The sequence below is a fragment of the Monodon monoceros genome, unplaced genomic scaffold (assembly GCF_005190385.1).
Source record: "Monodon monoceros isolate NGI ecotype Baffin Bay Population unplaced genomic scaffold, NGI_Narwhal_1 Super_Scaffold_2, whole genome shotgun sequence".
Taxonomy (NCBI): Eukaryota; Metazoa; Chordata; class Mammalia; order Artiodactyla; family Monodontidae; genus Monodon; species Monodon monoceros.
The window spans coordinates 100,843,624-100,870,652 of NW_021703776.1; the positions used below are offsets into that span (position 1 = coordinate 100,843,624).

The following is a 27,029-nucleotide window of genomic DNA, read 5'->3' on the forward strand; positions in this document are numbered from 1 at the left end:
CTCTCAGGAAGTCTAATGGGGTGATCCCATCACCCTGAGTATTAGAAGAACTTTGGAGGTTAGAGAAATCTACTTATCAACGATTCAAATTCTTTACGCACACTGCCATCTATCGACTCTCCCCACCTGTCAATTAAGATCCGCTCTCAATGAAATGATTATAATCTCTGAATAGGCAAAAGAGAAGGATTGGGATGGGGGGAAATGATCATGGCGTTGTAGGTGAGAGAACAAAGTGTCCTCGTGCGACTGCCTTACTGTGCTTTGATCGTGACGTTTTTAGGACAAGTCAACATGAAGATAGAGAGTGTGGGCATCTTATAAACCCCTGAATTCTAGCTTTACCGTTACTTTCTTTTCTGAAAAATTGGGGCAGGTAGCTTCCAAAATGATCCCCATGATTATAATCTCCTAGGATCTATTCCCTCTCCCATGTTGAATAGAGACAACCTGTGTAACCAGCAGGGTATGGTGGAAAATATGGGATGTGATTTCTAAGCTTGGATCATAAAAGGCACTGTGGCTTCTTCTTTGCTCTCTCATGGAGCATTGCTCTGGGAAAACCAGCCACAATATAGGGTGGGGGTACTTAAGAAGTCCCGTGGAGAGGTCCACACGGTGAGGAAAGGGGGCCTCCCACCCACAGCCAGCGCCATCTTGCCAGGGATGTAGGTGGGCCCCCTGGGAAGAGCATCTTCCAGCCTCGGTCCAGCCTTCAGATGATGCAGCCCTGGCTGACATCTGGCAGCAACCTCATGACGGCCCTTGTGCCACAAACCCCTGCTAGACTGTGAGATGAGGGTTCACTGCTTTCAGTCGAAGTTTGGCATAGTTTGTTACGCAGCAGTAGATAATCAGCACGTATAAGTTGAGTGGTTATCCCACAGATATAAGATGGTTGTATTTGCTATGAGATGATCACGACTCTTCAGCATGGAAGAGGTAGAAGGAAGCACCAAAGATGAGATTTACAGGCTGAAAAACTCAAGGCTAGTGAGGTGTGCTACCAGCCACGAGGAGACAGTCCTTGCACTGCATTTGAGACCATCTTTCGGGTGACTGTAAACAGTGCATGAGATGCCAATTTAGAAAGAATGGCATGAGTGACAGCAAGTGGTAGTGAGAGCCCCTTGCCCTGGGGGAGCATGTTTAAATTCATTTTCTTTCTTTCTCTGGTCTAAGCCACAAAACTACCCCTTTCATGAATCACAGGGGACCTTTCTATTCCTAGATTCCTAGGGGGTAGTAAGGGGAACAACTGTGCTGTCTGAACCAAAGGGAAAGCACATTTTTTAAAAAAACATTATTTTATTGAAGTATAGTTGACTTACAATATTGTGTTAGTTTCAGGTATATAGCAGAGCGATTAAGTTATATATATATATATTATATATATATTTCAGATTATTTTTCATTATAGGTTATTACAAGCTATTGAATATAGTTCCCTGTGCTACACAGTAGGTCTTTGTCGCTTATCTATTTTATGTATAGTAGTGTGTGTGTGTGTGTGTGTGTGTGTGTGTGTGTGTGTGTGTGTATATATACACCACATCTTCTTAAGCCATTCATCTGTTGATGCACTCTTGGGTTGCTTCCAGGTCTTAACTATTGTAAATAGAGCTGCAGTGAACATTGGGGTGCATGTATCTTTTCGAATTAGAGTTTTCTCTGGATATATGCCCAGGAGTGGGATTGCAGGATCATATGGTAGCTCTATTTTTAGATTTTTAAGGAACCTCCATACTATTTTCCACAGTGGCTGAACCAATTTACATTCCCACTAACAGTGTAGGAGGGTTCCCTTTTCTCCACACTCCCTCCAGCATTTATTATTGTAGACTTTTTGATGATGGCCATTCTGATTGCTGTGAGGTGATACCTAATTGGGGGTGTTGATTTGCATTTCTCTAATAATTAGTGATGTTGAGCATTTTTTCATGTGCCTGTTGGCCATCTGTATGTCTTCTTTGGAGAAATGTCTATTTAGGTCTTCTGCCCATGTTTTGATTAGGTTGTTTGTTAGATTTTTTTTTTTATTCAGTTCTATGAGCTGTTTGTATATTTTGGATATTAACCCCTTGTCAGTCACATCGTTTGCAAATATTTTCTCCCATTCTGTAGGTTGTCTTTTCATTTTGTTGATGGCTTCCTTTGCTGTGCAAAAGGTTTTAAGTTTGATTAGGTCCCATTTGTTTATTTTTCCTTGTATTTCTTTTGCCTTGGGAGACTGATCTAAGAAAATATTGTTACAATTTATGCCTAAGAATATTTTGCCTATGTTAATGGTGATTTTTTATTTCTCCCTTTCTTTCTACATTTATTAATTGGGATTCTCCTGTGAGGAAGAACTGCCACTTCTCCCATTGATTTATTTATCCAGTTATTTATTTTTATCAGTATGGACTCATAGATATTTATTTTATTCTTTGAGTTATAGTCTAGTACTATAGTTATTTATTTTGTTTATCTATGTCTTGAGTTGTAACTTTGCCCATTGGGAGACCTTTCAGGTTGGTTTCTGTTCCTTTTCAATATGTGTGCTTTTTTTTGTTCAGCAATTTCTTATTTTCTAGCTCCACAAGATGCTCCAGGCTCATCTGGTATTTTCTTTGTTCCAGTCCTGAAATCAACTACTAAGGAGGCTTGGTTCTCTCAACTGAAAAAAAAAAACAAAACCACACACACAACGTAAAAGTTGAAAATTATGTTTTATTTGGAGACATTGCTGAGGACTATATAGCTGGGGAGACAGCCTCTCAGCTAACTCTGAGGAATTGCTCCAAAGAGGTGAGGGAGGAGCCAGGATAAATGGGTGTTTTTGCTGAAAAATAAATGCGGTCAAAGATCAAAAGATTACTGCTACTCACAAAAAACCAGACATCTAAAGTGAATGATTTTAGTGCTTTTCTACGTATGAGAAGATGCAAGAGTCCGGGGTTACTGAAATTATTCCTTTGATATGCATCTTAGCTATCTAGGGCCAGTATCCTGTTTTTCTCCATCTTGAGTTACTCTCAGGGGTGGGGGTGTGCTGCAGTGGCTGTTGGCTTGATGGTGAGCATAATTTATTGTTTACTGGGATGGCAGGCGACATTCTTTGTTTACTGAAATGGCAGGCAACATTTTTTTTTTTTGTCCACAGTTCCGTTTTCGTTTGTTTGTTTGTTTTTGAGAATGGAATTTAGAAACCAAACCATGGAAGATAATTGTGCTCATTGATACTGGGGTGTCACTGCTGCTTCTATAGCTGTCCTCAGTTGAAATAGCTAAGAATATATGTACTCATATAACACATGCATACACACATCTGTATTTATGCTTTTGCCATGAGTCCATATTGATATCTCCAACCCCCGTCCAGCACCAGAGAAGTTTTTCTAGGCTTTTCTCTCTCCTCATTTGTAAATTCTTTCTCTGCCAGTGAGACACTTAGTTCTCATTATTTGCAATGTACTTATTTGTTCGACCCTAAAACACAAAGTAGTTTCAGAATTCTTAACCCATGGGAATTTCCTTTTCTTTACAACCCACAAAGATTCTTTATCTTCTCTAGATCTGTTTAGCTCTTTGCTTCTTTCTGTCTCTGTGAATATGATTTTCAAGTTACAATCTCCAAGTGTTGATCATTTACTTTTGCATCTTGTTGTTTTTTATTGGCGGTACGCGGGCCTCTCACCGCTGTGGCCTCTCCCGTTGCGGAGCAACAGGCTCCGGACGCGCAGGCACAGCGGCCATGGCTCACGGGCCCAGCCGCTCCGCGGCATGTGGGATCTTCCCGGACCGGGGCACGAACCCGTGTCCCCTGCATCGGCAGGCGGACTCTCAACCACTGCGCCACCAGGGAAGCCCTTGCATCTTGTGTTCTAACATGTCCTGCTTTCCTGTGTGCCTTGCCGTGTCTCAGCCTTGCCCTATTTAGGGATGCTTCTAATAAATGCTTTCACTTTGTCTCTGGGGCATTGTTCATTCTTGTGGACGTTGTTTCTTGGAAATTAGTTTGTTGTATTTTACTAGTCATAACTCATCTCTCCCTGTGCCCCCCCCCAACTAAGTTCCCAGCTTCTTATCCAGCCCGCATGTCTCCTATTTCTTTTTAACATGAGGCGTGTAGAAAAAACAGAACTTGTTTCAAAACCCATAATGATGTTTCTAAGAGACTTTCTCCACTCTCATGCCCTTTAAAATTCTGTTGTGAAGTCAAATGACCTTGGGAATTTTTAGTATAGGGTAAATCTAAAGGAATTTGAGGTGATTTAGCACGGGGAAAAAAGTTTATACTTTCTCCTGATTTCCAGTCTATGGGAAAATATCATTTTGTTTATTTATATACGAAGAGGGGCTTTCAGTAATCAAAAGTCATTCATGAGGAAATGATGAACTCTTCAGGAATATCAAAGTATTTTATGTTTCTTGTTTTACTGTAAATTCTCGAGGGCAATGGCATAAACACGCACACCCATGCCTGCATTGTATATGCACATTAATTAGCATGGTAGCCACAATAATAAAACAGGATTAAAAGAAACATTATTGGAAAATACAGTATGAACTCCCAAATCAGTGACTTGTTAGTATTTAGAAAATAACCAGTGTTCACCAAAAACCAATATTGCACTCAATGTTTTAAATTGAACATTGGAATGGAGAAACCCTTAGGTTGTTTCCAACTGTGGGAATTGGGACCTTCCCACGCTGACCTGTGGGAGATCCCAGTTTATTGAGTTCACCACTTTGCTGTCCGCACTCCCGCGGGCTCTGTGTCCCTTGTTTTGGCATCTGGAAGCAGCCTCTCCCCATATCCGAGAACTGAGACGTTCTTCCAGGGCACACTGTATCCTAAAGCATAGGTTTTCACATTTAATTACCAGTCTGCCGCTCATTAACCCAGTGATTCTGCTTTGTTTTTTGTTGGGGGTTTCGTGTTGTCTAGTTATGATCTTTGAGGGATTATTCCCACCCTCGGTTATTTTCACCCTCGCTGCTTATTGGTGAACACCCCTGTTGGAGAATTTTAATGCGACTCCGGGCTCTGTCATGCCTTTCTGGGTTAGTAATGAGAGCAGAGGTAGGCAAATTAGAGAAGCTTTGGCGTTTGTGATACACAGCTCACCCCCTCCCTCTCCTCCATGTGGGGAACAGGACAAGCTCGGTTGACTCTGCCCCCTGCTCTCTTGGGGGTGGGAGCGCATCTTTGCCTTTCCTCTAGGAGGTGTGAAATATTCACTCTCCCTGCAATCTACATGCCAATATCTCCTGAAAAGAGACCGTGCATTCCATTGAGGGACAATGTCAGTGAACAGGGATCTGGGGATCATCAGGTGGGCAGGATAATAATCATGCAGGCTCACCTGCTCAGAACCCGGTGAGGATAAGTGATCCTGGAAACATTCAGTTGACTGAGGGTGCCCTCCTCAGTCAGCTGCCCCCCAATTCATATGCTTTATCACACAGAGCTTCTTAGACCTTCGCCAATCCCTTATTTAGTCTCACTTTAGACACAGTTTGAATACACTTCCTTGTTCGGTTTCACAATCTGAATCAGGGATAATATGGGGAACCGAGGAAATACCTCCTCTCAGCTTCATCACTAAGAGCCTGCGTGAACCTGAGCAAATAATTCCAGCAGACTGGACGTGGGCTTCTTATCTACGAGTGGGGGCTTGGATGAGGTGACTGCTAGGTCCCTCCAGTTTAAACATCTTGCTTTTCTGACTTTTGTGAATGCCGCAGGGACCTCAGGTTAGACCTGCCTGAGAGAGTAACTCAACAGCAATAAAAAGAAGCACTTCTCGTCTTCAAGACCAGAGATCAGGTCATCAGGGGAGAAGAGACCCAGTGAAATAGGGACAGGGCAAGGAGTGCTGAAAGAAAAGGTCACCCAAGAGAGAAGGTCTTTGCTACCCAAGGAAAGAACTCTGGGTTCTGTCTGACTTGGGGAAGCTTTGTGCCTTGAGAGCCCTCACGGGCTGAGTGGCAACACTGTTTTGCTTTTCTCAGTTCCTTTGAGGAGATGCTCCTCTGTAAATGCCTGATTCCGAAGGCAAGCAGGCTTCCCGGGAGGTGCTTGGGCTCTGATCTCTGGGCTGCAACATAAACTGCCTGGAGGGTGGCTGCGGAATGGAAACTGAATGGCAGCTGGATGCGGGATGCTCCAGCCCTGTGCTCAGTGTTAAGTCAGGGAGGGATCTGGCGTTGGTCCCCCTTCCGGAAGGCAGACACCTCTGTTGTCAGTCTAGAAATGAGACAGTGGGAGGACCTGGTCTTCTCTTAGTTTTTGTTACTTCCAGGCACAAAGCAACACAAAGCCAGGTCAGAAAGCAGCCCGGGCGAGGTATGGACACCTCTAGCTGTGTGAGGCACCTGACACCGTACCCGTGCTTATCACCCGGTCCTCTCTGCACAGTGCTTGGCATGAGGACGGCCCTGCAGTGGCGGCGGCCGCTACAGCTAAGGGCTAAGAGGGAGGTTCTGAATGTCAAGTGCCGGGCAGTGAGAGATGGCGAAGGTCATCACGGTGGAAGAGCCAGGAAGTGCTTTACAAGGGAGCTGCAGGGTGTGCTCCATTCAGAGGATTCACTTAGGGTCCATCCTTCCTTACGCCGGACTGTCAGAGCCAGGGAGTGGAAGGAGACTCAGAGGACAGAGGCCACGAGACACAAAACGACGAGAAGAGGATGCAAGTGATAAAAGCCGCAGAGCAAAGCTGAGGTCTCCGGCAGGGAGGAGACTTCCCTGCCGTCTTTAAAGCTGGTTCTTAGCAATGGTGTCACAGGATGTCCCGGTGAGCTCATCGGTGCACCTGACATCCCACCAGTGTGATGATGAATCACACGGAAATAACCCGCAAATTAAGAAGGGGCCTAGAAGTCCTTGGTTGGACAGAGGCTTCAAGGTGAAAGGCAAGGACAGTCCACAACCCCTCTCCTGTGGGATCACCCGGAGCTATTTCACGCCGTCTCCCCAGAAGCCCGGCTTGTGCCACACTCAGCATTCTCCCCGGCCATTCATCCTGCAGGAAAACGTCATCATTTTCTTGCCCCACTTTATCCTCATCCCCCATCCTTCAAATCCCTCTAGTTCTATCCCCAGCGTGAGCCCTCCTCCCTGCACTCCATGAATTCTAGGCTCATAGTCACTTCTGTTAGCATCTGGTAACCATCTCGTGCGTGAATTTTGCTTCCACGTCTATGTCCTAAGCTTCCTGAGAGCAGGGATGATGTCTTATGCTACTTTGGATTTCCCACGATGCTGCGTCTGGAGCTAGAACGCACCAAACCTTCAGGACATAACTGCCTTAGTGATGCTGCACTTGCCTTTTGCTGGATGTATTCGTGGGCTTCCTAAGTCAGCCCTGAAATCAAGGTCTGTGTCAGGTGTATAATTCATACGACCTGCTTCATTCTTTAGGAATATTTGGATTCTGGACAGCAGAGACTATCTCAAACTCCAAATTCCTCACTCTTTAAAGTAGTGCCTTGTAGACCATCTTCTGTGCCAGAACAAAATATTTGTGAAAGGGGTGGTGTAGGGTAGGAATGTTGCGTGTGGGCATTTATTAGCAAATCTGGGAGAAAGAGAGGGGGATAGGCTTCTTCATCTATAGAATGAGAATCATGCCTAACTCACAGGACGGTAGTGAGGATTCAAGGGAGTGTGTGCACACAATGCCTGCCGTATGGTCCCCAGTCTGCAAACGGTAGGTATTAATAATTATGATTTACTCAGGAATCTCCAGACGCACCTCTGGCCAGTATCTTCTGCCTGGCGTGAATGTTCATTTTTCCAAAAATGGTTTTCAGGTCTAGTTGAAAGTGAAATTGAGCCGCACTGCCCATCAGGTTGTCATCCAAAGGCCATTTAAGTATCCTAACTGAACAGGAGGTCATATTGGACATAGCCATGACCAGTTGTCTGGTTGAGAAGGCTTTTAGCAAGGATGGGTTCTGGGCAAATTCTGGTTAAGTGATAATGCAAACCAGAGTACAAGGCTTTGCTCGAAAATTGCAGGAGAGACGTGTCCAAGCCAGGCAGTAAACAGCAGATACCCACCCAGGGCTATTCAAAGGGAAGGTCCGGGATCAAGCGCTGAGCATGAAAAGCTGGACGGGGAGAGGATGGAGGGCGTGGGGACCAGTGATGAAGGTTGACAGCCCTGGTGCCGCAGAGACGCCGTGGCCTCCAGAGTGATGCCCCGAGGAGGGCACAGCACCTTTGTTCTCTTCTTCCCAGTAACGGGGAACCCCAGCCTGACTGCGGGGAACGTCAGACAGCTGGCTGCCTCTCTGCCTCTTTTACTGGGCTTAGGACTGAGCTCACCCCGGGTGTGTGTCATAGGGCACAGCAAGGTCTTTGAGAGTAACTGGCTGCAGGAGATACACATTTTCGTTAAAAACGAGTTTAGACATGGAGACTCCCTGACTTTCTCTTCTGAAGCTCACCTCTCTGTAAACCGGTAGCCACACTGAATGCCTTTGAAAAATGCCCCTCCAGGGCTTCCCTGGTGGCGCAGTGGTTGAGGGTCCGCGTGCCGATGCAGGGGACACGGGTTCATGCCCCGGTCCGGGAGGATCCCACATGCCATGGAGCCGCTGGGCCCGTGAGCCATGGCCGCTGAGCCTGCGTGTCTGGAGCCTGTGCTCCGCAATGGGAGAGGCCACGACAGTGAGAGGCCCACGTACCGCAAAACAAAAACAAAACAAAACAAAACAAAATGCCCCTCCAAGGGACCCCAGGGGAGCCTTGGTTCTCCTCCTCCAGTTTCAGAGTGCTTCATGGCCTTCTCTTTACTTACTGCAAAAACTCAGTCCACTAAGTTCTTTACATCCACTGCAGAACCCTTCTTAGCTGCTATTGCTGTGGCTATTTGGGAGGTCCACACTGAAATTCTTGGCTGTTTGTTTTTTTAAATCCCCTTTGCCCATCTTCTCCAAGGGCTCTAGAGCTCTCAGTAGCTCAGCAAGGGCACAAATGCCCTTGTCTATTATGTGCAGAGGATCACACCATATGTTTAGAGCCTAAAGAAAGGAGTGCAGTCAAGTTCCCTAGGGTTCTGTTGGCGGGGGCGGGGGGAGTGAACAAACAAATCCTGCTTAAGGAACATGGGGCAGAACTTGCCCTGTGGCAGGTGAGAGGTAGGCGACTTGAGGAAGGAGAGGTCACAGCTGGCTGGCGTGGTCAGAAAGGCTTACAGGGCAAGCAGGGCTCACTCGGTCTTTGATGGAGGGGATTGGGAGGGTCAGGGAAAGGCCTCAGGTCCGAGGACACGCATACCCTCTGAGAACACTGGGTCTCTCGAGCTGACTGGAGAGAAGGATGCTTCTTGGAAGGAAGCTAAGACAAGTAGGTAGGGGTCTCTCGCGCCCAAGTGAAGAGTTTGGTTTTATTTTGTAGATAATAGAGGCTCAGAGATTACTTTTATGAGGGATAATGTGGTCATAAGGAATGCATAGATGTCGGACACATGTTGGAACCGAGGGACGTGGAAGAAGTAAAGACATGAGGGAGTCACTGTGAGTGTTTAGGACCAGATTTAACCGGTGACAGTAGCAAGGGAATGGACAGGAAAGTCAGAAACGTCACAACGAAAGCTTGGGTGAGACGTACTCCCTGACTACGGAGAGAAGAACAAATAGGAAGCATTACTGATGTAATGCGATGGGGAAAGATCAACAAATGGGACCAGGAATCAGGAGACCAGTGCTTCCGTAAGACTTTTCTCTAGTGACCCTAGGAAATCAAGCTAACTTTGGACCACCTCTTACTCCTGAATGAGAGAAGCAACCATAATTTCAGGCCTTGCTTCTCAAATTTCCTTGAGAGTGTAAGAGTTGAGAAGAATACATTTTTGAAACGTTAGGACGATCCTGCAAATCAGAATCATGATTAATATCCCCGTGCAACTGGAATCCTTGTGACTCATTAACTTTGCAAGTCGTGCCCAGATTAAGGGATCTGGGGGAGGTACAGTGCGCTAGCATCTGTGTGTTTCTGGAGGGAGGTCAGAAGACTGCCTTGCCTCACGGCAGGAAGGGAGTTTCCTATTTTCAGGCAAAACAATAAAAAAGAGCAATCTCTCCCCAGGAGCTAGTCTCCGAAGACATGATTCTCATAAAAATCGTAATTGAGGTGTAACCTTATGTGGTACACGAGCATTAGCCTCAGTCCCCCTGCTAGGGGAGGAAGTTTCCACCGGCCACAATAAACATAAATGCCAGATAAAATCACAGCCTGTGCAAAGACTCTGCAAAGCACTCTGCTGCCGCCACCATGTGTTCTGGCTTCCCGCACGCGCTGCCATTTTCAAGCTCCAGATGGATGCTGAGGGGACTGGTACCCACCCCGACCCTGTGACTTTCAATCAAGCAGACACCCTATTAGCAGGTGGGGTTCCAAGCATCTTGCTGGCTGCCTGGTACTACAACCCATGTCTTTCTCACCCGGATGCTGGCCAGAGACGTAGGGCTGAAGGCGGTGGGGTTGCCGGAGCAGACGGTCACTGTAACTCTGGGAATTATCAGCCTTTAAACGAGAGATGAGGTTCAAAAGCCGTCAAGTGTTCTACAGATGTCGGGGGATCGGTGTTGTCATTTTGTTAGTTCAGCATTAATTTGAGGAGGTGATAAGATCTTAGTACGCGTCAGGGGTTGGTGCCATGAAACTAGCTGGCTCCGTAATAAATGTTCCTTCCAAATTATCTTGTTTAACCTGCACCAGCACCTTCCAGTGAGGCACTTTTCTAATGCCCATTTTATGGATTAGAAAACTCAACATTGGAGAAGGTAAACACCTTGAATAAAGCCACAGAACTAATAAATGATCGTTCCCGGGATCACACCAAAGTCTGCACCAACCCAAGCGTTTCACTAATTTTGCCAGCTCTCTGACATCCTGGGAATGAAATTCTCTGCCTGCCCTTCTGCCCCCGCCAATTCTACCTCTTTGCTTGGCATGTACAAGCACTCAGTAAATATTTTTGGATTGATTGATCACGAATTGAATGAGGCTGGAAGTATGGCATCTGCCACCCGGCATGAGAAGGAACTTAGCTGGACCAGATCATCTGAGTTCGTGGAGGTCCTGGGGCTGACACGGTGAGAGGAGAGCAGGATGGGGAAGCAACCAAGAACTAAAGAGGGAGAAATGGGGGAAAGTGGAAAAGATGAATCAGAATGAGTTAAGAAAGTAGAGAGGAAAGGCAGAGGCAACTAACAGAAGTGAGTGCTAGGCATTAGAAAACACTGTATGATCTCACTTATTGGTGGAATCTAAAAATAGCCAAGCTCCTAAAAACAGAGTGAAATGGAGGGTCCCAGGGGCTGGGGGCAGACTTGGGGGGAAGAAAAGGGGAGATGTTTAAGGGCACACACTTGCAACCAGTAGATAAGTCCTGGAGATCTAATGCACAGTCTAGTGAATATAGACAACATTATTGCATTATAATTGTTAAACTTGCTATGAGACCAGCTCTTAATTAATCCCACCATGACAAAGTAATAACTGTGCCCGAATAGAGGCGCTGGCTAACACTGCAATGGCAACCAGACTACAATATATACATGGATCAAATCAACATGTTGTACACTTTAAAATTACTCAGTATTATAGGTCAAATATACTTGAATAAAAAAGAAAAAGGAGAAAAGTGGGCTTCATGTAATTGCCTTAAGACAGGTAATGGCTTTCTTACACCTTCGTTTTGAAGTACAGAAATGGGTTGGTGCAGGTGGTCCTGAATTAAATGTATGCGCTGCAAATCAAAGTGCCACGAGTTTCCCTGAGCAGGCGCTGTTCATTTCTGTCAACCTGTTCACTGAGGTCTTTGCCCTCCTTCCCTCTGGGAAAGGAAATGGCGCTGCCATTAACAGGCACCTGCTTCCATCAGGTGTCACTCATGGGTAATTTGCCTCCTGCAGGTGCGAGGGCCTGATTAACCCTTCAGGCCTCACAGGGCTCCTCAGCCCCTTACCTTTAAATTATTTATTCCCTGGCTCCCAGGGAATAAAGCTCCCAGCTTTCAGTCTCTTATTTCTCTAATTTATTCCTTCTAGCCAAGGTTTCTCACTTTTGGTCCATTATGGAACAACATTTGATAATTGATGGCCCTAGAGCAAGCACATTACTTTTGTTTCAAACTGTGGAAAATCTCAGAAAAGACAGTAAATCTAAAAAGTTATCTGCAAGTGCAAAACAGTTCTCTGTCTTTTTTTTCACTGAGTCCTCGTAGGGAAACCCAAAGGCGCATGCAGGACGCTTGAGACTGAGAGAATTTTTCGCAAGCTACCGAATTTTAAATAAAAGATTTCCCCCACACTTCAGAGGAAAACAAATTGTATTTCAGTTAAAAGTTGAAAGGGGAAGGAGGAAAATGGAAAAAAGTGGGGAGAGCTGGAGGGGTAGGGGTCCTGGGGGTTTAGCCATTCCTGAAAGGCGCGTATAAATAAAGGTTAAGGCTACTATTTGTGAGAGGCTTTCCCCTCCACATAGCCCCAATCCCAGGTCTGTTCACGTTAAAGTCCCTGGGCATCTCCTTTTGTCACTCCTGCCTCAGATCACAGAGGCCTGTGGTGACTTAGCGACCTTGTCCCGCAGAGGGAGAGGGTGGCGATCTTGGCCAACTCAGCCGTCATTCTCCCGGGTTTGTGTTTCCTGTGCACTGGCTTAAAGACCCAGCCTGTGTGGTATAGGGGAGGGAGCGGGCAGAATCAAGTGCATTCCAAAGAATAAACAACTTCAGTGAGAGAGGAATTCTTGAAACACAATTCTTTGATAAGCTTGGGACTGTCTTTGAACTGATCATGAAATCACTTTCTCTTCCTTTGGGGCTAGAACATATTTCCCCGTTTCTCCTGCGGTTCTGTGTGCCAGGTCACAGATTTCTAGGCGCACAGCATCCTGTGCCCCTGCCACCACGCTCCTCCTCTGGTCCTGATACAAATGAGCAGTACATCCTCACAGCTTCAACTGAACAGGTTGCTTCCCCCATGGAAGGGGCTTGGGTTTCCTTCTAGAGAAGGAAAGCTGCCTGCAGGTCAAGAATACTCACATGAGTTTCACGTGAGTGAGGAATAAATCTAAAAACATGTAATAGCTCAACACAGAGATTTATTTGTTACAGCAACACATGGAATTGAGTGAGAGAGAGCGCTCTGTTTCTCAGAAACAGTCTTTTGCATTAAAAAAAACCCTGAATTTAGATTAAAAAGAAAAAGTAACACATTCTGGGGCAAGCCAGATTTTAGAAGGAAAAATAACATTAATTTATTCTTTAACAAATATTTATTAAGTAGGCACTTATTTATTTTGGAAGTTTGCAAGCAAAGGGGGTGTTCTTCATAAGAAAACAGACATACCCCTGCCCTCATGGGCCTTACAGTCCAGTAGGGAGGCAGAGTAAAAACAGATAGGTCATTAGCGTGACTTTAATAGGTTCAAGGGATGTGCTCTGAGCTAGTGAACAGGGTGGGACTCACTCTTCAGATCTCAGAAAGGACTCTCTGACTCCACAATTTAAAGTTATAATTCGCAGAGGCTGCTCTGACTTAACATCTGGCTGAGGCAGTAGCCCGTGCAAGGGTCCTGACTCCGAAGAGATCTTTGCTGGACCCGAAAGAATATTACTATCACTAGAGAATAGTGAGTCAGATGAAGGGGAGCGTGAGGACAGATCATGCAGGGTGGTTTGGACCTTGGTAAGGATTCTGTCGGATATCCTGCTTGTGAACGGAAACCACTGTAGGCTTTGAACAGGAAGTGATACACCAATAAGACTTTGTCAGCTATGTGTAGAATGGATCAGAAATGGATACCAATTAGTAGCCTGTGGTTTCGGTTCAGGTGAAAGGTTATGGCTACCCCGGACAGGGGATGACAGTGAGAATTCAGATCCACAGATGTGGATATGGAAATGATAAGACCTGGTGATGGGTATGAAGGTGAGTGACGGTGAGAAGACAAAAGTGAGTCCCAGGTCCTGGGTTTGAGCATCTGTTTACAGAGACGGTGAAGACTAGAGGAGGAACAGGTGAGTCACCTTACCTGGTGTGAATTCAAGCCCAGGTAATTCACCCTGCTTAAATATACACAGATCCTGGCTAGGGATTATATTTTGAAAGACAGAACCAAATACAAAATATGTAGGAGATATTGGGAATGAGAAGAACTTTAGATGATGACGTATTCACGCCCTTATATTAAAAAAAATGTCTTAGGGGCTTCCCTGGTGGCGCAGTGGTTGAGAGTCCGCCTGCCGATGCAGGGGACGCGGGTTCGTGCCCCGGTCCGGGAAGATCCCACATGCCGCGGAGGGGCTGGGCCCGTGAGCCATGGCCGCTGAGCCTGCGCGCCCGGAGCCTGTGCTCCGCAACGGGAGAGGCCACAACGGTGAGAGGCCCGCGTACCGCAGGGAAAAAAAAAAAAAAAAGTCTTAGAAAACAAAAATTGGGGGCCTTATTGGTATTTTCAAAGATAGTTTTGGTCTTTAGTCAAGCTATTAGGGAATTTTCTTCAGTGTATGGTATTTTCTCAAATAAAAGTCGTCAGGAGTTACTGATAGATGTTTACTGAGTAGATGCATTTCCACGGTTTCTCAGAATTCAGAATATGGAAATCACAGCATCAAAAAAAGCCCCCAGTGGCACCAGTTGTTTCTCCAAACAGTGGTTCCTGACTCTGAAAGGAGAAAGGACAATTCCTCAGCTTTTTAGAAAACTTCTTTGGATACCTTGCATACTTGGCAGATACAATTTTCAGAACGCGTTGGGTGTTCTGGTGTGGAAACAAGAAATTCAAGGGAAAGCATAACACAGAGAGTAAAGCCTCTTGTAAGTGCTCACACTTGGGGTCACGCTGTCTGTTGTAAGCGTCCACAACATGAAAGAAGTGACGTCTTAGAAGGAATACAGACCTATCAGCCTGAAGAGCTATCATTTACTTTAATACCATTCTCAGTCTATACATTTTGTACTTTACAAAGTTCCTTAAGCTGTTCAGTATTAATTCTTGCTTTAATATAAGGAGCATTATTAAATTCAAAAAACACAGGAGTTTAAAGGGGGCTCCCAATCATTTTGCCCTAAGAATGAATGAATTTATTCAGCAGTTTTTGTTCCCAGTTGTCACTGTGATATGCTTGAGGGTGAGCAGAGGAAATATGATTTAAGATATCGGCAACAGACTCACTGGGTAGGCAGAGGGGCGTCAGCAGAAGTCAGTTTGGGCAGAGGGGGAAAAGAATAAAATAAGAGTTATTTTCTTAGACCAAGGAGAACGTCTCCCTTCTGCACTGGGAGCCCTGGAAGGCAAGGTCACAGTCTCCATCTGGGCATCCACCACACAGAGGTGAGCACAGTGCGTCCCTGAGTGTAGGAAATAGTCATTGGATGTAGAATGTAGAAGAGGCCCCAAGAGATACTGTGCCTATTTTAATCCTAAAATTGGTCCCAAATTACAGAGACCCAGACCAGTCTGTGCTGCTCTTTCCGTGGGTCCTTCAAACATTCCGGAACTTCCTTGAAGCCAAGTAAAAGCAACATTTCATTTCATGAAAAAGAAAGGCATTGATGGGTAGCATACCTAGTTGAGAAAAATGATCCTGGTGAAATGACTCTTAGATGACATGCTGACATGGAACTGACCTTGATGAAGGCGGTTTTGGTTTTTATTGTGGAGATAACAGTCTAACTGGTGTAGTTTCCCAAGGTAATGATGGGAAAGGATGTGGATTCAGGGACTGTAGGCTCTCTTTTGCCGAGTCGTGATAAAAGGCGAATTGGACACATGGAGAGGCAAGAGACTCATCTGAGTTCAAGGGAGGTTCTTTTATTATTGTTTTTAAAGATGAGAACATCTTTGTACGATCAAGGGAAATAATCCACAGAAAGGGGCATTTATGATGTGACAGAGGATGGAAAATTGCCACAGTGATATCTTTGAGCAGATGAGAGGGGATTGAATTCAGGACACAAGTGAGGCGGGAGGCGGGTGGGTGGGAACTGTGCTTAGATACAGACAAACAGATCAAAACAGTGACCTTTAAGAAAAGAGGGGACTGTTCTAGTGATCCATAGATGGCTGTCATGATCACAGGGAGCTAACGAGGCTGGCTAATGGCAAGAGCTTCAAAGAACCAGATTCATTTCATGAGTGAGGAGGGATGACGGTCTAGAAACCACAATGAGGAACTGGAAACACCTACTTCACGTCCCAGACCACCTGTGCAAGGGGTTCGAAAGAACAGGCTGAAGGGGATGCTCAGTCCTCCACAGTCAGCCAGTTCCAGCCAGAGGAGAAGGTGAAGACATTGTTCCAAGAAGAGGTTGAAATAGAGAAGAGCTTGCTGATGACCTTGAGTTCTAGAAGGCCCGGTGGGAGGATCTGGGCTATAGGGGAGCGTGAGTGTTCAGAGATGTGCAAAGCTAAGTGGGGTGAGTTTCCAGTTAGTAAAGGATGAGGTGTGACTCAGTGATGGATGTGTATACGATGAAGTGCACATAGGAGTGTTGTGCAAATTGGGGTGGTGAGGCTGTGCATACCGGGGACAGGGAGGAGACTTCTCCAAAAGCAAGCAGGGGTTCTGGGTGTCTCCAGCCCCATCACTCTGATCGTGGGACAGAGGCTGGTAGATGGCCCACGGTGTGCACGGTCCTGGGGACACTCCCCGGCGCGTTTGCGGAACAGGGCTATGTCATGTGGTCCTGCCTCTTCACCCGCTGCACGCCTCCGGGGGAAGCCATTTCCGTCTGTTCCACGTGAATGGTGCCCTGTGGCAGCTCTTTCCGCAGAAACCAGTGGCACCAGTAGCGCGTGGGGCTCATCAGTGTTTCTCATTTAACTGATGAGGGAACGGAGGGACAGAGAAGTTCAGTGACTTTCCCAATCTCATGCTGCTATTGTTAAGGGAATCAGATTTTTTTCCTAAAATTAAAAGTTTATTTTTTAATACAATTTTTATTTATTTATTTATTTATTGCGGTACGCGGGCCTCTCACTGCTGTGGCCTCTCCCGTTGTGGAGCACAGGCTCTGGACGCACAGGCTCAGTAGTTGCGGCGCACGGGCTTAGTTGCTCCGCGGCATGTGGGATCTTCCCGGACCGGGGCACGAACCCGTGTCCCCTGCATCGGCAGGCGGACTCTCAACCACTGCGCCACCAGGGAAGCCCCTATTTTTTAATACAATTCTTAAAGGTTACTTCCCATTTACAATTATTATACAGTATTGGCCATATTCCCCGTGTGGTACAATACATCCTTGAGCCTATCTTATACCCAGTAGTTTGTACCTCCCACTCTCCGTCCCTATGTTGCCCCTCCCCCTTCCCTCTCCCCACTGGTAACCACTAGTTTGTTCTCTGTATCTGTGAGCCTGCTGCTTTTTTGTTATATTCACTAGTTTGTTGTATTTTTTTAGATTCCACATATAAGTCCTATCGTACAGTATTTGTCTTTCTCTGACTTAGTTCACTTAGCTTAATGCCCTCCAAGTCCATCCATGTTGCTGTAAATAGCAAAATTTTGTTCTTTTTTAATGGCTGAGTTGTATTCCGTTGTATATATGCACCGCACCTTTATCCATTCATCTGTCAAGGGACATTTCGGTTGTTTCCATGTCTTGGCTATCATAAATAATGCTGCTGTGAACATTGGGGTGCCTGTATTTTTTAGAATTAGTGGGATTTGGGGGGATATATACCCAGGAGTGGAATTGCTGGGTCCTATGGTAGTTCTATTTTTAGTGTTTTGAGGAACCTCCAAACTGTTTTCCACAGTGGCTGCACCAATTTTTTATTTACATTCATGGAATCAGGTTTGGTTCCGGCATTTGCACGCGCCCTTAATCTTAATGCTGCTTCTTGAAAGCCAAGATTCTTTTGTCCCTCCGAGGCTACTGTTAACAGCGAAAGGAAAGCCAAACAAACATTGAAATGCACTTGAAGGGAAGAGAGTCAACCTATTTAAGAGAAAACTTTAAATACCAGAGCTGTCTTTAGTGATACAGGCTTGCCTCAATTTTCCGGTGGTCTCTTGCTTTCTGTTCTTATTTAAGAGTCAGCAGCAAAGGAGATCTGTGAGCACGGTTAAAGCAGGATTTCATTTACGGTTATTGGGCTGAGACCTGGTCATTTTGTTAGAGGCACCCTGAAATAGCAGGTCTTGTATCTTGCTAGGCCGTTTCTCTTGGGAAGATCCTCTGGCCTCGTGCCTGAGGATATAGATGTGGCCACTGGTTTCCTGAGACCAAGCAAGGGAAGTGGACTGGGGAAGTCCCTTTCCAGTGTTTGGGTTCTTAATGAAAGCTTTTGTTTTCTTCCCCTTTGCTAAAACCTTCTTCCCCTGTGCCTGGAACTCCCAAGCCCAGAGCCTCCAGCTCATAATTGTGTTTGCGACCTGTTTTGAAGCACTTCAAATCCCCCCCATCTACTTTGTTCCCATCACTGCTGTGGTGACAAATTCCATGCAGGGGTGACCAGCCCCACGCAGGTTTACCCTGACAGCACCTGGCCAGCAACTCTTGATTCTGCCCCTGAGCTTCCTGGGTGCCTTGGAGGAGAAACTCAGTAGGTATCACATGCGTGCAACCTGGAGGGACAGGGAAGTTGATGCCACCAGTCACAGTAGGTGGAGGTGATGGACATGTATTCTCCCCGCCCCTTTCCCAGGGCAGGGGGTTCTGTGAACAAATTCACAAGCCTCCTCAGAAATCCTGGTGAGCTGGGACAACTGGTCACCCATGTGCTGGTCCACAGAATAAGGCACCTGCTCATGACTCTCTCTCCTTCTGCTTGTCCTTCACTCCCGCTTCCTGGGATCAGATTCCTACATAAAGTATCCCCAAGCAAGCCTGTCTCAGCTCTGCCTTTGCGGTACGTGTATGGAGAGGTCTGCCTTTGTGTCTTTGTGTGGGTGTTGAAGGGTGAGCTGGCCGAGTGAAGGGACAGAGGGAATTGAAGTCCTTCACAGATGTCCCCCAGCCCCTCTCTCAGCCCCACTCTCAGTGGCACCTGGAGTGTTCACCTCCTGGGGCTTTTCCACAGTTCAGTGGTGTCAATCGCCTTGCGTTTTGCTGCTTCTTTCTCTACAGGAGATGAGGTTTCAGCTTTCCCCACGAACGTATTATTTGCCACCTAAACACCTGCTTTGCCTCTTCCAGCATTCTCTTGGCATCTCTCATCTGGGATCAGCTCCTCAATGGGTCTCTGTGTCCTTGTAGGTTTGTAATATAACGTCACGCGTTTGCTTTCTTTTTAGTGGGGCTTCCAGAGGGATCGTAGGGAGGGAAAACACATGTGTTCTGTGCCCTGCTCACAGGCGAGCTGGTATTTTCCCTTCATGTCACCTAGTGTGACATAAAGAGCAAAAACCCTGTGCTCTAGTTCTGCGTCACTGGTGATTAATGGTGAGATTTGGGGCAAGACGTGGAATGCCTCGGAGCCCCGGTTTCCTCATCTGTGAAATCTGCTGTGTGAATTGACCTCTGACGCCTCCAGCTCTAAAGTGCTCCACCTTCGGCCCTCGGAGAATCCCAGAAACTACCAGTGGTCAGTGTCTCAGGGCAGAATTGGATTGATCTTCTGGCTTAGGGAACCATGTTCTGTACTTGCCTCCCCAGGAAATGCCCAGATTGATGAGTTTTCATCTTCTCCGGGGCCTGGAGTCAGCTTGTATTAACTCTGCAGAACGTTTCACAGGCCCTGTGTGTCTGTCTCTAGAATTCACTTGCTATTTGCTCCCCTTTGGCACCTTTAGAAAGCTGTGTAGGACATTGGCAGACAATTATATGGGAGTTCCTGGCCTTGTATTCATGTTTTTCTCCCTTTTTCTAGCATTACCTATACCTTCTGGAATAGATTTGGATAGAGGGGCCAAAACATGGACTCTAAACCCATGGCCTATTTATGTGTATGTGTGTGTGTGTGTGTGTGTGTGTGTGTGTGTGTGTGTGTGTGTGTACTGGGATACATATACACACACACACACAGAGCAATGTGAATATTTTCATTGTCTTAAAGCCCTCCCTTCTCCCAGGTCAGTGAAGCGTATGTGTGGTAGTGGTGTAGCTTCTCTCTAACTTATCTGTTCAAATCCATCTTTACTATTCCCATCTCCCTGTCCTTTCCCTACAAATGGTTTGACAGCCACTGGATGTCAGGCTCTGGAAACCATTTCTGAGATTGTCTAACGAGCACGAGCTGTCACAGAGAGAGACGCACTTGGCTGTGTTAAACCTAGAATAGCACCGTCTCCATCAGAACTGAATATCTCCCCTTCGACCTTCAGATGCAGCTCACATATCACTTCCTTTGCAAAGATCCTCTTAATTGTCCCAGACAGGGTTAGACACTCCCTCCTTTGTTTGCTGTTAGATTACCTTATAATTCTATTGCAATATATGCATGTTTCCATTAGAATAAATACCACCTTGAATTATAATTGTACATGAGAAACAAGATATTAAAATGAGATGCTTGTCAGTTTCGGCTGAGGCCCCAAAGCCTGGGAGCACGGAAAGCAACACGGCATTTTCAAGAGAGGAGCTAGTTGACTTATGGAGGAATTGCTTGGGGAATGAGCTGAAGCTGGTTAGTCAATGTTAGTTAATCTTCAACCTCCAGCCCTCGCAAAAGATGAGGTTCAAGAGGATGAGGCCAAAAAATCCCTCTGGGGAGGGTTTTCAGAGTGCTCGGCATTTCCCCTCTACTTGGCCACTTCACCACCCCTATGGGGATGAAGGACAGGGTGTTGTAGTCAAGAAAACCAGAAGGAGGCTCCAGAAGTTTCCATGGAATGTGCAGAACATACAGCCTAGTGTCTGATATCGCTCAGATGCTTAAAGGCAGGAGGATGTGGCTGGAGCTCCCTGATGGGAGGCAAAGCTACACATTTCCCGAACATTCCACATTGTCTTAAGACTGATGCATGCCAAGGGGACCACTAGGAGGGGAGGGGGACCCCAGGGAGAAGGGAGGCTATAGAAGCTCAGGGGCACGGGGAGAACTGCAAGGGGCCAACTGGAGGAGGGGGTTCGCTCAGCTGAACACAGAGCGCAGGTGGGCCTCCCAGAGGAAGAATCTTGAGGAAGGAGCAAAACACAGGCAGACACAGACACACAGATACACACACAAAGACACACACAGACACAAAGACACATACAGACACACACAGAGCTACACACACAAAGACACACACAGACACATACACACAGATATACACAGACACACACACACAAAGGTGTTTTTTCGCTGTTCACACAAGCCAGCGGTACCAATGCCAAATCCCCCAGTGCACCTGCCTTGTGGATGTAAAATCACCTTTGCTTCTGTAGCTCCTCCCCCTACATCTAATCCTGGAAGGGTCAGAGATAGGAGCTCGTGGGTTGGGGATGAACTGGCATGAAGAAACAACAGCTGACTGTCCTTTCCTCTGTGGTGTCTCCTTGCCTGGTGACACCGCAGTAAGTACCCCTCAGCTCTGCCGGCCCCTTTCCACGGGCTCCACCCTGACCGCCTCCTCCTCCCCCTATCGTGATCACACCCAACCTTCTGAACTCAGCCCGCACGCACATCGAAGATAAACCTTTCCCTGAAAGGTTTCTATCTCTGGGATTCCTCGTGGATAGTGAACCCCAGCACGTCTAGGAATGGGACACAAGGCACAGAGGTCCCCATAGCACATCGGGCAGAAGAAGGGGATGCTTCCCCATGGTAGACTAGGGCGTTAGGCTGGGCATCAGGGTCTACCAGGTGGGTAGGGCATACGGTCCAAAGTGCATGACTGGCTCCGTTTGATTCCGACTGTAGTTAGTAGCAGAATGCCCTGTGAGGGTTTCAGAGCTTGGGTCCAGATCAGGAAATCTGGGAATGAGGAGTCTTTGGTGAGGCTGTCTGCTGGGTGCTGCTATCACACCGATGGTCCCACCGGATAGTGGCTGCTACAGGCTGGGATTCAGAAGCAGAGTCTGGGGCCTGAGGAAAGAGTCCCATGCGCTGGCATGTGACACGTATTTATTCATCCATATAGTTGAGTTTGACTTTCACAAAGTTCAGTGTGGCAGATGTGACTCTAGACTGGTATTTTCAAACATTTGCAGGCATAGGTCATCACTAGGAGAGCCGATTAAAATGTACATCTTCCCATCGTCAGGTAGGATAAACCTTACCTGTTCCTCCTTTCGGAGGACAGAACAGAACATGATGATTGGAGCTCGCATGATTCGCGATTAGCGGCTACGCGTAATCAGGCCTTGCAAAATGTACATCTTCCCGGGGGTTGCACTCAGTAATTAGAGAGTTTGGGGTGGGCCCTGGCAATAGGCATAGAAGCAAGTTTCCGGGTGATCGGGGGAAACCACACATGGTCCCCAGACCACCAAGCATGTGACTGAACTCTGATCAATTTCCATTTTTACTAAAAGACCAACATAGGCTTTGTCTTTTCTGTGTTTCTCCCTCCAAGCGTTATGTAATTACTTGGAGTTGCAATTCACCTGCGAGTGAGCAATTCAACAGGGGCTGGGGGACCAAGGTTACAATTAGATTTTCCTGCAGTAGCGTGACAACGGATTATTTCAGCCCTTGAAGAGGCAGGTGGGCACGCGTTCTAACGATGGGCAGAGTGGTTATGAGTCACCCTCCCATCTTACTGAATGTTTGCCCACACGGAAGATTTGCTCCATCACCCGGTATGAAATTGGGCTTCCTACTTGCAGCTGCCTGGTGAGTAATTTATAGGACATAGAGGATGAGGACAGTAATTAGGTTTCGGTTTTGGTGGGTGATTCAAATGCCGCCGTTCCCTTGTCATTCCTGATTTCTGAAAAGTCCACTGCTCTCCCACAGTCACATGTAGAAGCCAGAGGATGTTTACAGTTTCTCTGCAAAGCAACTTCTTTGAGAGCTGTTTTTCTCTCTGCACACTGCATGATTAAAAATAGAAACCATGAGCCCCAGAGGGAGTTGGGAGTAGGTCCTCTGGGTGCTTTCAGCTTAGGTGGTTTAGGAAAAAAATATGCCTTCTTTATTTTTGGTAGAGGAGGTAGTATTTCCAACAGGTGGAGCTGGGGGAAAAAAAAACCTGTTGCGACTATGTTTCTTAGTGGTACAAATTCTCTTAGGACACTGTTTGAATGGATGAGTTGAAAGTCAAATTTGCATGCAAAGGAGATGCTCTCTAGGAGATGCTAATGTGGTTTGTGTTGTGATTTTCAAGGATAGTTTCTAGATGACCTATAATGTGTTTTCCTTTCCCTTGTAGATAACAATCCTCTTATTATCGGCAGCCTCAAGAAGAGAACAAAGCAGACCAGGCCTTTAGGGGATTGAAATTACACATTTAACTTCACGAACATTGTGTCTAAGTGGCCTCATTCGTTCAACATATATTTATAAGTAGCTCTATGCCACATACTGCTCTCAGCACTGGGGATGCATCAGTGAACAAAAAAGTCCAAATTTCTGCACTTAACGCAGCTTACTTTCTGATGAGGTCATCGTTTGACCCCCTGGCCCTTACAATATGGATTTCGGCGTGACTTTGGACAAGCTGATAAAACTCTCTGAATGTGAATTTCCTCATCTGTCAAATGTGTTCATTGTGCTATTTGTGCTTCCCCAGTTCTCCTGGTCTTGAGAGTCACCAGGAATACTTGATAAGCATAAGCCCCTCCCACAGGGACTCTGATTCGGTATGTCTGGACCAGCCTTGTCCAGTAGAATGTAATATGAGCCACTCATGTCATTTCTAATGTTCTCACAGCCACATTTTTAAAAAAAAAGTATAAAGAAATAAGTGAAATTAATTCTAATATCTTCTTTTAAATATAAATGGATTGATTGATTGATTTTTGGCTGCACTGGGTCTTCGTTGCTGAGCACGGGCTTTCTCTAGTTGAGGTGAGGGGGGCTGCTCTTTGTTGAGGTGCGCAGGCTTCTCATTGCGGTGGCTTCTCTCGTTGCGGAGCACGGGCTCTATGGGCGCGTGGGCTCAGTAGTTGTGGCTCGCCGGCTCTAGAGCACAGGCTCAGTAGTTGTGACGCACGGGCTTAGTTCCTCCGCGGAATTTGGGATGTTCCCAGACCAGGGCTCAAACCCGTGTCCCCTGCATTGGCAGGCAGATTCTTAACCACCGCGCCACCAGGGAGGTCCATATCTTTTACTTAATCCCATAAATTCAAACTTCTATCATTTCAAGATGTAGTCAATAGAAAACAGTAATGAGATATTTTATACTCTTTCTTTGTACGAAGCCTGCAAAATCTAGTGTGTATTTTATACTTACAACACAACTCATTTCGGATTTGCCACCTTTCAAGTGCTCACTCATCACCTGTGGCTGCTGGCCACCATCTTGGACAGCACTGGTCCCCACAGAGCCTTGGAATCTGTACATTGAACAAGTGGTTCAGATGATTCTTATGTCTGAGCAAGTGTGGAAGAGACTAGACCAGATGCTCCCCAGGGGAGCTCCCAATTCTCACTTTCTATTAGAATTTTGAGGTGTGGGGGGGGGCACATCAAAGCATCTATCACTCAGTTGGCAATTAACACATATTCTTATTTTCAGAACATCAGTTTCATAACTTATTTGATCTCCTCTGTTTTCTCCCCCTCCCATCCTCTATGTGGTTAAACTGAGAGTCAAGCCTTCTTAAGAATAATGACATAACAGTGCCGGAGACAATTCAATGAAGAAAACTTCACATGATCAAAGGGCTAAGGAGGCTGCCTTAGGAGGATAACCTAAAAAGAACAAAGCGCTTCAAGCTAGAAAAAGAAGGTGGAAAAGCCAGGGTGATCAAAGTCTGTAAAGTCGTGAAGTAAATGGAAGCCTGAACAGGAACGTTTTGAAATCCAAAACTTAGCCGAAGAATGGAGCCTATTGGATAGCTTGAAATCACTCGCCTTAAGACAAATGATGAGAAAACAATAATAATTCTTCAGGCAGCAGATACAGAATTTAGAGAACCCATTCCCTCTAGGATAGCAAAGGATATAATGCAAAGAGATTCAAGCAATGTTTCGGTTTAAGCCCTAACCTCTTACAATATGCTAAAACATTCCCTATCTCCCTAGTAAGTAGTTGGTTTTATCTGTGGGAGGAGGTGAGCTTCAGGTCCTATTACTCTGCCATCTTGATTGCCTCCCCAGTCGTTGGTTTTAGATAGAATACTTTCCATCTGTCCATCCGTCCACCCGCCTGTATATCTGTTCATTAAAATTTCTAAGGGTCTACTCTGTGAAATAGGTTTTGTTAAGGTTTTCATATGCAGGACTTCATTGAATACACATAATAATCCTGCAAAGTAGATACTATTATATCTTATTTCACAGATGGAGTTATAGGCTCAGAGAGGTTCAGTGACTTGTCCAAATTCTGACAAGTCGTGCTAGTGCTTGGGTTAAAAACTCCAAGCCTTAAACAAAGTCCAGGGGTCTTTACAAACAACAGCATGAGGCCAGATGTCTACTAGGTTGACCCAGAGCATTCTTAGGAGCAAACGGGGAAGGTTCTCCTCTCTCAGAAGATCTATCACCAAGGCTGAGTTCAGCGCGCCTGCCAGGACCTCGCAAGACCAAAGCCAGCATCCCCTGCACCCCACCAGGCTTGTGGAAACCCTCTTCTGAGTTGTGATCACGTGGTTACAGATGTGTTCAATCAGTTTTGTTTGTTGAGCTTTCTTGGGGCAACACAGCATGACAAACCTCGTTAGACTCACGATAGTACACAATCATCAAAACTAGTGGAAACCATTAAGATCTTTTCCAATCTTCTCGTTCACAGTAATGGCCCAGCTGCTATGTGTTTGTGGCCTTGGCCAGTGCCGGGATTAGAACTGACAGCCTGACTCCCTGGCCAAAGCTCCTTCCAGGCTGGTAAGCTTTGCAAACGATGCCCTTTCACTGCTATCCAGTAGGCAAAACAACTCAGAATTTGACATTTCATTTCTTGACACTTGATGGAAAGGCCTGAGATATGTCACATCAGACTGAAAAATCACTGGGCCTGATAACATACAAAAATGATTTACAGCTTGTAATTGAAGATTTAAGCGTTGGCAAAAGTTATTCTGGGTGACTTCAGAGGAGAGGCTTAAATTTCCCCCATTTGTTTTCTCTGTATCCCACTTTAGAGTTCTTGGTACCTGCTATTTTCTCCATCCGAAATAACTGTTTGTTGCAGGGCCCAGCAGTAAGGGCAGGTAAGAATCACGGGGCTGGAGATACACGAACCGGTAGTCAATAGTCACGAATCACGATTCACAGACTGCACCCATTTAGAACACAACACAGGCTAGTCAAGTAGGGAAAGGGGGTAACTAAGGGTTGGGCCCTCCCGCAAAGAGCCTTCAAGTCACTCTGCTTAGCATCTCTTTTTAAGACGTCACGGTTACCCCAGGGGAAGGGATCTTGGCTCTATCCATTGCTCCTGTTCCAGGGACACGCGTGACCCATCCAACTTCTCATCTAAAGCAGTAGTCTTCGTTCATCACTTGAAGGCTCCCGCAGTCCCGCAGCGGACATTTCAAAACAACTAGTATGGAAGTTCCCATTGGCCACTGTGACTCCATGTTGAACTACTTAACATGTCTCGACAGTGCTTAAATCCTGTAAGTTTCACAGAAGATGAATAGGAAACCTAACATGAAAGAAATCACCTCATAACAATACCCCATGTGTATTAGATCGACTAGAATAAGCTAAGCTGTTGTAGCGAATAAACCCTAGCATCTCAACCCTGGGATGTGTGAAGACCCTGTTTCTCACTCACAGCACGGTCTGACGTGGGCTGAGCGGATCTCCTGCATGGGTCCCCTGAGCGAGCTTCCCCGCACCGCTCTGCTTTGCGCCTCTCACAGACCTGGGTCCTCTCCTTGGCAGTGACTCTGGGATCTGAATTGTTTTCATAATGCAGCTACACCATCTTGGACTCTTTCCTTCCAGGCAAGTGGAGAGAGAGAGAGATGGAGGGAGGGAGAAAGGGAGGAGGAAAGAGAGAGAGAGAGAGAGAGAGAGAGAGAGAGAGAGAGAGAGAGAGA

The 27,029-nt window shown here is 46.2% G+C and overlaps 1 non-coding gene across 1 annotated transcript; it reads left to right on the plus strand.

Moving 5' to 3' along the window:
- The first annotated feature begins 22,131 nt into the window (after nucleotides 1-22,131).
- LOC114902130 lies at nucleotides 22,132-22,276 on the plus strand. The gene has a single exon (XR_003795365.1). It is a non-coding gene; the product is annotated as a U8 small nucleolar RNA (small nucleolar RNA).
- The last annotated feature ends 4,753 nt before the right edge of the window (nucleotides 22,277-27,029 follow it).